The 12582-nt window shown below is 41.1% G+C and overlaps 1 protein-coding gene across 9 annotated transcripts in view; it reads right to left on the reverse strand.

Moving 5' to 3' along the window:
* Positions 1–1485, reverse strand: part of CHL1 (cell adhesion molecule L1 like) — a 125732-nt gene extending 124247 nt beyond the window's left edge. For 5 of the 9 annotated variants that reach the window (XM_068694322.1, XM_068694329.1, XM_068694330.1 and 2 more), the window contains exon 1: positions 970–1117. The gene's annotated coding sequence lies outside the window, so the exon portion shown is untranslated. Of the gene's footprint in view, positions 1–969; positions 1118–1318 lie in introns of those variants that run through there. The other 4 variants (XM_068694328.1, XM_068694324.1, XM_068694320.1 and 1 more) reach the window with 2 other exon arrangements.
* Positions 1486–12582: the final 11097 nt, after the last annotated feature.

Here is a 12582-nt window from a genome sequence, read left to right on the forward strand (position 1 = left end):
GAACAATATTTCTGAGAGCTGCCTAACACGTATTTAACTCAGTCACATCAAATGAACCCTTGACAATCACACAAAAATACTACCTGTCAAGTCTCTGGTGAAATTTTCAGAAGCGTGTTTCAAGCAGAACTATTTCCAGCTAGAGCTGAGAATAAATATGCTTGGTTTATATCTGTTGAGTTACAATTGAACACCTGAATGTTATCCAACATATCATAGCTTAGCTCCTTTCTACCCCAAAACATGAAGAGAGTAACGTTCATCATACAAGCGATACGTGAAGGCTATTGCTGCTTACTGCATCCGACAATTAGGAAACAGACAGAAAGCACTATCTCCTTGCTTTATGAAGACCTAAACCTAGCTGAGACCACTGATCGTACAGCACTAATTAACAGCACACAGCACAAGATAGAGATGCTTAAAGATTCTTATAGCTCTCGTGAGCTGCAATGCAACCACACCACTCCCCTTCGGAAAAAAAAAAAAAAAAAAAAAAAGAAAAGGCACCTGCTGAAGACATTGGCAATTATTTAGGTATTGCTAAAAGAAATGTCCATATTGTAACGGGGGAAAAAAAAAAAAAAAAAAAGGAAAAAGAACGAAAGAGCAAAGTACTTGCACAGAGGGACGCCACCCGGGTTGCAAACTTGAACCCATGCAAAGAGCAGGGGAGCAAGAGCCAGTCCCCCCAGCCGAGACCTCGGCACCCCCGGTGCCCCCCTGTTCCCCCTCCAACTTCTCCGAGGGGGGCAGCCCGGGGGAGCCCCGCTCGGAGCCCGGCACCTGCGCGCCCCGCTCCCGTAGCCCCGCTCCCTCTCCTCGCCTCTTCCCCGCCCGGCAGCACCGGGCGCGGTACGGGGAGCAGCAGCAGCAAGGTCAGCGCACAAATAACGGGGTTTTGGGAGGCGAAGCAGGGCCGTTGGCCCCGGCACCCCCCGGCCCGGCTGTGCCCCCTCCCCCCCTTACCTTGGGGCTGGAGGAGGCTCGGAGGCAGCGGCTGGAGCTGCGGGTGGCGGTGGCGACTCCGCAGCCCCGTCCCGGCTCTGCAAATTAATCGCTCCACCCCAAAAAGAAAAAAAAAAAAAAAAAAAAGAAAAGCCAAACCCAGCCTTGCTCCACACCCACGAGAAGGAAGAGGGGTCCCTCCGTGACTGGCATCAGTATCTCCTCCGGCTGCGCTTGCAGGGAGCCATGGCAACGAGCCCCGCACCTCCCCAAACCGCTGCCCACCTCCCCCGGGGCCGAGCCGCCCCTGCCCCGCTCCCTGCCCCTGTCCGTGTCCCCGACCCTGTCCCTGTCCCCGTCCCGCTCCCACCTGCCGTATCCGACGCCCCTCGGCGAGAGCCGGGAGCCAGCGGCGCCTCCGCCCCTGGCGGCACCTGGGGTGCCGGGGGGCGAGGGCGAGAGAGGGTGGCAACGTGGCTAACGGGGGCGAGTTCCCCCGCACGACCCCTCTGCGGCTCCAAATGCGGTGCAAGAAGTGTAGGCGCGGCCAGGGATCCAGCCGAGCCTCCCCCCACACACACATTTTCCCTCCTCTCGGGGCACACAAGTGGCTTTGCTTTCAGAGGGAAGGGAGCAGAATCAGAAAACCTTGGATGGGGATGGTCCCCATCCTCCCTGTCCACCTCTGCGCTCTCCTTTCCCCCAAGCCCCACGCATTCATCATTGCAACACCTCATCCTTTACGTGTTCAAACCTTTGAAAATATCTTTTCCTTATTTTTTGCTAACGTCCCTTTTACTCTTTGCTGGACGTTCTCTACAGCACAACAGCCACAATAAGAGATCAGTTTTGTGTGCGCTTGAACAGTCGGACTTTCTGCCTGCATGGTTTGCTTCTGTAACCCCTTTGTTGCACGGGCTAAATTTGTGAGTGCATGGTGAGGGCCGACCTCACAAAGGTGCCAGTCATGCTTTAAGCACTCCGGCCAGAGATGCTGCCTGGAGGTGCTGAGGGTCAGACACAATCATTTCCGCCAGGACTCGGACTTCTCCGGCAATTTTCTGTCTCACTGCTGACCTTTGAGGTTTTTTCCTTTTCTCTGAGCTTTGTCTAATACGATGAACAATAATCATAAAGAAGCATTCACGGACATTAAACCGTAAAACCACCCTACCGAATCACAGCTAACACTCGTGGGGATTATTATCATTTGGGTTAAAGATTTTTTGGACAGTAGCACTTACAATTTGTGGGCAAACTGATGTTCGTCTCCAGCAGACTTAGGTGGGTGAGCTTACTTTTTGGACAGGAAGTTAGTAATCAAAATCAATGAAAGGTATTATAAACTGAAGGTGGTTGTAAAAGAGAAAATCTGAAAGCAAGGAGGGAAAAGAATAGAATAATTTAATATTCTGTGCTAAGGAAGCAAATGCAAACCTCTTCAAGTAATGTTATGCTTGATATTTTAGTCATGCAAAGTCAGGCAATTCATAGATAAAATTTTCATATTAAACTACAGTTAACTCAACTTGTGCCTATATAAAGGCTAACTTCTGACCAAACGTATGGAGAAAAGCTTCTACTTCATAAGGAAACCATGCTGTATTTGCCTGGAGAGCTCTGTTGCGGAGCACTTGGATTTATGCACAGCTGAGGCCAAGCCCAAAGCACATGTAAGGGAAATGGGAGTTTTCCCTTTGAATCCAGCTCTCATATCCAAATCCTGAATTGACTTACTGTTTAGTGCACAGACAGTAAAACGCTATATTTACAGCACATTGCTTTCCAAAGCAGCCAACAGCTAAGCAACAGGGCTGTGCCCCCGTGCAGCGGAAACCTCTGAAAATAAATGGGAAAGTAGGCAGCTGTGAAGGAATGTCTCGGCTGTGTCAGGGCTGCCAATGCACTGGAAAGCCATTTGACCCTGCAGAAACATGCCCGTCAGATATAGAGGCAGTTCAGAGGTGACTGGAGATTTGCTGAAGGGCTGGCAAAACTCCATGTGTGCCAAGGCAGGGGGAAGCTGTGTGCCTGCTCCCCTGGGAGCAGAGGTAGCGGAGATGCTCAGGGAGCGAGGGGAGCTGCCATCACCCCTCCTGACATTGCCAAGAGGACAAAATTGGGAACGAGGGCTCTTCCCCACTCCTGGCCAACAGCACCCTCCTCCCCGGATGCTTTAGCAGCCCTAGGAGTTTCCAGGTTGCTTTTTGCAGGGTTCTGCCACAAAGAAGAGAGACAACAATCTAATTACCTCCAGTGCCTGCTGGAGGCAGGACTGCTGCCAAAGTCAACTCCCTGCACTGCCCATACCTACGTTGCCATACCCACCCCTCGGATACGCTCTCATGCAAACAGAAACAAGCTGGGATTGCAAAATGCTGTGACCACTGAGACTTTCACTTCTCTAAGGAGTTGGCCCAGCTTTCAGATCCTCTCTGGCAACATGATTTCACCAAGATCTTCCCTCGTTTCCAGGTTCCAGCCTGCAATATGCAAACCATTACCTGCTTTTCATTTTTCGACACAGAATCATGCAGAAAGTTCTCCTTCTGCTAGGAAGTTAACTGATGGGAAAGTCAAAGTACGTCAGCTCACCAAAAGCTGCTCCAGACTTGGAAAATGAAGTGTGTCCATGTTCATAACCAGCCATGGCACCATTCACATCTATCTCCAAGACTACGGTTTGCTTTAAGTGTAAATAGACATAATCCATTCAGATTTCCCTGGTTAATGAAACAGGACAAATGTTATAGCACTTAAGTCACCACTGCACAAAAATAAAGACAGAGAAGCACAGTTTGGTTGTGACCATGTCTCTACAGAACTGCTCTTTATCTGGGGTTTTCCAGTGGAAAATCAAGGAGCCTTTTCATCATTCTCACTACTTGCTGTGAGAATGAGAGAAACGCTGCTAGAAACAGTGGAAAAAAGCCATTTAATCTCTCCAGGCTGATATTGTTTGCATATTTAAAACACAAGTTAAATGCCTAATATTGTCTCATATCAACTCTGAGAAGAAAGCTCTGAATATTTATCTCAGGAATTGTCTAAAGAAATCAGAAGCAATAGCGGGTGTGTTTGTACCTATTTCAACTTCAGCTTGTTCCCTGGTTCACTGGACATACTCCCACAGGAAACACCTACCATGTGAAAATCAGCTCCAAAGTCCAATGGGAGATTTTTCCAATTTTACTCTAAATGCCATTTGAGATATACAAAATGTCTGGGACAAAAGAAAAGATTTTCTTTATAGAAAACTCATTTCTTTATAGAAAACTCAAATTTGCTTGTAATTGACAGAACGTATCCCACTGCCACAGCTTGTTAATAGAGATGATGTCATTTTTTTGAACAGTTAGATATGCAAAAATGTGAATATACTTGAATAGCAAGAGTTATTATTTGATTGATTTATTTATTTTAAAGAGGGATCTATTTCTGGGAGTTGGGTCTGGTCCTGGACAAATATTATATAATTGATATAATTGACATCATGCCAACTGATAGTTTTTCCATATAAAAATTTGTTTTGTCCTGCTGCAATGTTTCACAGGAATTTCATTAACTTTGGAATATTTATAATATTTAAATTATATCAGCTAAATGTATATTGAGAAGCGTAAAGCTGCATTAGAAATTAAAAGTTGAGAGGGAAGGATTTTAACTGTAGGGAGAAAAACATAGATGAGACAGGGTGATTCACATGACATTAATGGTTTATTAAACACATACCTGAGAATACATCAACAACACTCAGCTTTGAAATGTTGAAAGTTAGATGGGTCTTGACCAGAGCAAAGAAGCTACAGATGTGCTAGAAAATGCTAAGCTTTTCCTTCATAATGAGAATACAGGAAAAATCCACGTGATCAAAGGACAGCAAATTTAAAATGAATAAAAGGAAATACCACTTTTCACAGTTAGAAGTAATCCCAAGAATGCAGGCTTTGAAGAACCTGGAGTGAAATGTTGGGATTTTTTTTTTTTAATATATTTTTTTTAAAGGCTGGATAATTTTATGACTGCTAATAACATTTGTAACTATGCAAGCTAAGATAATAACAATGGTAATCAAATCTCATGCTTCAGGGCATAAATTGATTGCTTGGAGGGGCTATGGAGGTTTTTCTTTTTTTTTTTTTTCCCACTACTGAGTACATGATTTCACAACTGACTAAGTGCATTACAAGGGAAGTGTTTGCTACCATAGCTAGACAATTGATCTAATCTGTAATAACACATACAACACCAAGATACATTGAGCTGCCTGTATACCTATCTGCTTTGCAAGCACTTAGGGCCAAATTCAGTGTTTGGTTCTTCATTTCCACTTAGCTTCCAACATTTCTTTTGATAGAAAACAGTAAGGTTTAGATTCAAAACAACACACACACACTACTACGGAACAAGAATATTGGAATGAATCTTAAAGACCCAAGTTAGGCAGTGGGTTCCTCCATAGTCAGGGTCAGATCCAAAGCTAAGGATGAAAACCATCTTACTGGTTGGTTTCAATTCATAGCTCACAATGCACATCCAATGGTCAATTTGTAAGAACATGCTTTTGGAGACAACCATGCATTTCCATTAAAAAAAGGAGGAAAAAAAAAAAAAAAAGCACCATAGTTTTTTTTCTTTGTAAAACAGATATGAGAGTGGATGAAGGGAAGCCTGGAGAAAGAGATTTAGGTTTCATTTCCAGCTGTACCAAGGAGCTCCACAGAAGTTAGCACTCTGCTCCAGGTCAGACAGACTTTGTGCTCTATACATTTAAACAAGCAGAAACTAATTCAAGATTCCCTGAGCCCAACTTGGAGCTGAACTGAGCCTCACCATGGTTAGGGTTTTATGGGGAAGAAAGGCTGGGCTCCAGTGGTGCCACAATCAATTCTTCATACTTTTTTTTCTTGAGATGTTCACTAAAGGTCCTAGGAGTTGTCCAGAAAGCTTCTTTGTGAATGAAACTTGGCAATTTATTACCTTTAATGTCATTGCTTGTTAAGTGAGACCTTTCCTATTCTGGGTTTTAGGTGTGGGTTGGTTTGGTTGGTTTGTTTCTGTTTTGCACTGTGCAGTTCCAGATACAACACTTCTTCCTTCACGCAGCTTTCAGGAGAGTGCATGTATTCAAAGCACAGCTCTGACACGCCAGCCTACTTGGCCACTCCACCCCAGACACCTTTCTCCTTGAAGGCCTGCCCAATTACCTGGTTGACGTGCACAAGTTTCTAGGATGAAACTGCAGAACTTAGGTCTGAAAAGAACAGCTGTGCCCAAACAGCAAACAGACCCATGGCCAATTACCCATCGATGGGACGAGCTCACTCACAAAGAAAAACAGGTACCATGCTCACAAAAAAATGCTATCTGAAAATGTATCTTTGGTCTCTGAGCAGAACTGGCACTAATCCCAGAAAGAACAAGCCACAATATTCAGAGAAATGGAATCATGACTCATGTCAGGACAATGGCATTGATCTCATTCATTTGTGTAAGAGATTAGAGGCCTAGGGATAAAGATTTGCTATTTCCTGAACAATAACTGCTAGAAACCGGACAAAATGTCAGCAACAAGCTCTCCACAGTTGTTCTTATTCTTGCCTGGCATGGAGGTGGGATGTGCAGAACAAAGCCTCTGCATGGTTAACCCATGAATGTAGTCTTATCTTTATTCAGTGATGTAGATGACACCCACTATTCACTAACCACTGAATAAAATTCCTTTTTTTTTTTTTTTGGCTTTCTGTCATAGTTAACAGGTATAATTTGCACAGAATGTCTACTGTCAAAACCCTACACTGATATAATATAACATGATCATTTTACTTCCCTATGCAAAAATGAAAATATATATTTTAAATAAATAGTATGTCCATGTTTTTCTACTGAATCAAACAGATTTGGATTATAATAACAGGTGACGTTTACAGAATTATTATAGCTACACTTCAAACTATGCAAAGGCACAGTTGTGAGAGTAAGCACCTAATTCAGAATTACCAGGGATCCCCTGCCCAGCTTCTGCAGACAGAAAAACAAAGTGATGGAGGGTGAGGGGGGGAAGGGGGCACCTTGGTTTTTATGAGAAAAGAAGAAATGAAATTGATCTCCTAAGACATGGACAAACACTGGTCTTGGATAATGCTGTCATTTATATTCTTCTGTTTTTTATGTCTATCTAGTGCACTGTTTTTATTAAAACAACCCCGCATTACAGTCCAAATGAAAATCAAAACGCTAGATGAGTTGTTGCTGAACCATTTGGTGATCCCTGCATTCCTTAACCAATTTAATCTGACTGTTGGGTTGCAGGGTATTCGATAGGTCACCTACATCAGCAGTTCCAGTCCAGACAATTTGCTTCTAAATACTACATGGTATAATACACATTTTCCAATTACATTTCAGACTGCATTCAAATCCTAACAGACAAAGTTGTATGAAGAACAGAAGGCTTAGGAAACAACAGCATACACATACCTGTTTATTAAAACAATATTTTTGTACAGTTATCAGCAGTTGTACAAAATTATAATGCAAACAGGAAGGCAGTAGCTTGTTCACCAGTTGAAATCTTCTTTTAAAAATATTGGCAAATCTCATGGAACAAAGTGTATAAATGATTTATCCCTCTTCAGTGTCCTTCAGACAAGACATTCAAGGAGAAAAAAAATAAATAAAAAATAATAATAATACTGTGATTATCACAAGCAATAATTAGGAAAATACTCTGTGAAAACAAGCATGCTTCTGGCTTACATTTCTGCCTTAGATAAGTTAATTATTAAATACATAAACTGATGTTATGGAAACCCTAGAAAATATATTAAAAATAAGCATCACTCTGGAAGTACTAACACCAGGCCAATGCGATAAGTATACATCAAAAAATACATTCTTACAAGAATGAAAACAAGGACTCATTCTAGAGCCTGGGGATTATCAGAATGGTCACAATTGTACAATTGCATGCCTTACAATTGTACTTGTAAGGTTTAACGGCATACCACAATAGTTTTAGTAGACTGTTCTGGCCATACTTAACATCTTTTTTCACTATCAAGATTAAAGGATCAATACTTCTAAAACTACCTGATTAAAACTAACAGTAAATGGAAGTCCATGGTGCAGGGTGACCTTAACCATTTGGCTGTAAGCAAGCAGTACACTTTTTGGAAACAGCCAGTAAATGTAATGTGACAAAGCAAGGAATAAGGGATGTAAGTCATCATCCCAGGATCCATATGGAGAACCTATACTCTGAGTGGAGCATAAGTCTGAGAAGGATTTCTGAATGATTCGGAACTATCTGAAGGTCTACAAAATCCATAGCTGTATAAGCAGAGGATATTAAGTAGATATGGAGAGTCTCTATTGCTTTTTTTATTTTGTGCCAGTATATATTTTGGAATTGAAATGTCTACTATGGTCTGCAGCTCAGGATGGATGGCAAACTACTTGTTAGGATTCAGATGGGAGCCGAGCAAACAACTGCAAGGTTGGAAAGTGCATCTCTTAGTGAGCAATGAGAATTCATCAAGTAGCATGTTAAGAGGTGATTAGATCCCAGTCTGTGGGTACCAGAGGGAATAGGTATTTTGTAATGGAGAGCTTCTCTGTCTAGCTGACAAAGTATAACAAGATCTAATTACAGGCAGATGATAAAATTGGGTTTTGCTTTCCTTTTTTTTTTTTTTTTCCTAAACAGTGAATTTAATTAACCCTATGGCAAATTTTTCCTAGTCATGGTAAATTATTCACAATATGTTATCGTAACATGAAGACTACATATTTTCTTCTTAAAAATGCTTTTTAGCTCAAGAAAATAAAAGATTGAAAGAGGAATGTACATTATAAGAAGGTTATGTGAGTAGATTACAGCAGTTGTGCTGCAGCTACAGCTCTTGCTGTTACATATTGGTGACCAAAGCACAATTAAGGACAAGGTCCGGGCCAACAGGACCCTGTAACAAACCAAGGGTGTACTGCTGTGAAGATGACCTCAAAAGAAACCCATTAATCCCACTCCTATGATCAGTAAAAATAGAATCTGTTTTTGAGACCTGCCTAGATCTGAAGTGGCTCCAGCTGCAGCGAACTCCACAGGCTTGTTCTGCTCTGGCATCCTCCTATCCTAGTCAGCGTAGTCCAGCCCTGGGAGGGAGCAGGAAAAATCGCTGGTTACAACACCTGAATCTTGCTTGAAAGCTTGGAAAAGTGTCTCAGAGAAGTCATATATTCCCTCAAATTCAACAGCAAGAGTGGAGATAGCTTTCATCTTAAATGTACATACCAGTTTGGCTAGATGTTAAATCCAACGCTGAGGGAAAACAATGCCATCTAAGAAAAACTGCTGTCAAATTCACCTGTATTTAGATTCACATGAGTGTGCTATGCTACATACTGATTTAATGATAGAGAATGCAGCCTCGGTGTAAATTACCATAGTTTCACTTGAAGTTCAAGATGAGCTGACTTCAAGCTCCAAGATGCTAATATAGCTGTGACAGCTTCCACCAGCTGAAAATTTATCCTATATGCTATTCTAAATATATCTATCATCTCTAACAGCTCCCAGATTTCAACTCAGTGAAACTGCTTTCTCAGTCCTTTAGCCATCTGTTTTTTGCTGGGCTCATATGTGTTTCTCTGGCAGTGACTTTGCAGAACACACCACAGCAGGCAAAAGCACAATGGAAAGTATATTTTTAAAGTGTCTTGCTTCATTTGTGAGTTAAATGCACTTGTATGACAGATTCATAATAATTTTTTTTAAAATCACAAAAAGCAAAACAGTTACATTTTCGGTATACAAAACCAACCTCTTAAGAGACCTGTGAGCACAGCCTAGCGTATATTCCACACTTGAAGAGTCGCACGCATCCTTTATACAACCACTGAAGAAAGAAATCCCCATGCCAACATCCCAGCTCAGGACAGGAATGCAAGTCAGACATAATTTTGCCATGATGACAGTAATCACCGATATACAAAAGGAACTTTTCTAAAAGCAATTGTTTCTAGAAAGCTATATTCAATCCTGTGTCCACATTGTGAACACCCAAAGCATTTATATTTCTCTTACCATTACTGGAATACATATCCTTCCCCAGTGCTATCCACGATGCATTGAAATGCTTTAAAAGGTTTACATGCTTGCTTGACAAACGGAGAGGGAAGGAAGAAGAGGTTACCATTTTCTTCCTAACTGTGAATAAAATACAAAACTGTTTCAGATGTTTCTTCTCTGTATGTGACTATCTCATTCTTACCTATGTAGATATCTTCAGGATTCATTGTCATCCCCTGGTTTGTAGAAGGGGCCATATTTTCTCTTCTTGCCACAGTCAGTAGATATAATCTTATGTATTTGTTGAAAACGGATGATTTTTTCTTTAACCTTTATTGTCAAGAGATTGGACTGACTGCAGAAAAAAAGAGAGGGATGTTAAATAATGTAAGTACAGAAAAAAAAAAAAAAGACAAAAAAAAAAGAAAACAAACAAACAAAAGAACAACAACAACAAAAACACTAATACTAGCCATTACAAAAGGTATTTCTTGTAAACTGTCTGTCCAATGCAGGAGGAAGCAGGGATTGAAACACAAAGGAAAAATTCAATATAGGCATGACTTCCTCTGGTCTGTCTTTTGCACTCATAAAATTTTTAATTCTACATGAAGATGCATTTCTTCAGGCACAAGAGTCAAAATATAATGGGGCTCTTAGGTGGAAAATTAGAATATAAAGGCTATCAACTGCCCATTAATCTTGTGGGGTCAATGGGAATCAGGCAGAATTGCTGTTTCCAGATGGGTGAAAGGATGCTGTGGGATTTAATTTACCCTGTAACCAACGCACTCTGGCAGATCTCTGTGCCTACACTCCGGAAGAAGGAACTGAAAGAGAAAGAGTCAGCAAGATTTGGGGCCCTAGGTGTCAGCTTCCTATAATCCCTAGACTGCAGATGTGAATTCATTAAGCAGCTAGATGGGGCACATTGCTGTGCCATCCTTATCTGACAGTTTGGGTTGGCCTGCACATGGGTGTGATCCTGTGTCCAACTGTGATGTGCTGAGTGTGTGTGTTGCATACAGCCCAGGAGATGCAAGAAAATGATTTACTGTCTAATATTACTCGACCATTAATTTAAATTTTAGTAGTGTTGGCAAAAAATCCACAAAAAGTTTAAAAGACAGTCGCATATTAGATCAGATTAGATATTTAAACAGGAGACAGTATTGATTTACCATACGCAGCTGAGTATTTTTAATGTTCTGTGTCAAAATATAAAATGATCTAGCAAGTTGTGCTTCTCAAGAACATCTGAGAAAAATTCATATTAAAAAAAAAAAAAAGATCACATTTTCAGACAAAAAAAATTCACTGAAAACTTCAAAGCAATGGCTGGAGGTGTGAACAGTTCATATAGCTTTGTGCTTCACTGAAAACTAACAAACAAACAACAAAGATACAACAAGAAATACTTGAATTCCTATGTGTTTTGACTCAAGATTTCTCATGAAAAGGTGTTCTTTGAACTTAAATTATTAAGCAAGCTATAAGATTCACCATAGCTGTGGATGTCCAGGCTATGATGAGCCCTATGCTGACAAAAGTTGTTTTAAACCACAGCTGATCTAGATGTGGTCACAGACCATTCTGCCAAGGCTCATTTTAAACACCTCTGTAACAGAGTCAGGCATCCCAGATAACCCCTGTGGGCATCTATTGTGGTTACTAACATATCAATTGTCAAATGTAGTTTAAAAAATTGAATTGAATTTCTAGATACAACATGCTGTCTCTTCAAATTATGTTGTGTTGTGTATTGGCTCATTACATATGGCACGAATATAATACTGATAACAGACAATGGTATAGATGAAATCAAATATTTTCCCTATGATATCAATTCATAGAAAGTATTTAGGCTTCAAGACATGCAGTTAATCTTTACCCTAAACATAAATTGAGGGAAACTTTGCATACATGTTTCCCAGAAAGCTCTACTTCTGTCCACCAAATAAAAGGTTATTAGGTGGAAATGTGAGAGGCCATAGATCTCCATCAGCTCTGTAGGTTGACAAAACTATGGGAAAGCATGCAAGCAGTGCTGCAAGTTGTGCACAGAGATGGAGAAATTTCTGTTGCAAGCTCAGCATGCAAATCACCGAAAGGTGAGAGGAAGTCAAATGTGGCTCAACCCATGAAGAGGCTAAGGAATGGCTATGGGTACTTACACTCATGAGGTTAGCTGCTTGGACTGAAACCCAAAGAGTAAGATAAATTGCACCAATGCTCGTGTCTCTATCTCTTGTAAGAATGACAATGAATAATGAGGGTTAAATTAGCGCCACACTTTTCACCTGTAGCATACAAGTGCTTTCACTTGTCTGCAGGAGTTACAGAACCCAAAAAGGCCAAAGACAAGCTGGAATTAGTAAAAAAAAAAAAAAAAAAAAAAAAAGAGAGAGAGAGAGAATAATAGAGGAATGCAGTTTTGACTGCTGGTGTAAATCAGAAGTAGTGCCAACAGGCAAGAGAGTGATACCTCAGTGAAACAAGGGTGTGATCAAAATGAACAAATCACTTCTGAATCAGGAGAGAAATATAATACTGGCTTAATTAAA

The sequence above is a fragment of the Anas acuta genome, chromosome 11, assembly GCF_963932015.1.
Source record: "Anas acuta chromosome 11, bAnaAcu1.1, whole genome shotgun sequence".
NCBI lineage: Eukaryota > Metazoa > Chordata > Aves > Anseriformes > Anatidae > Anas > Anas acuta.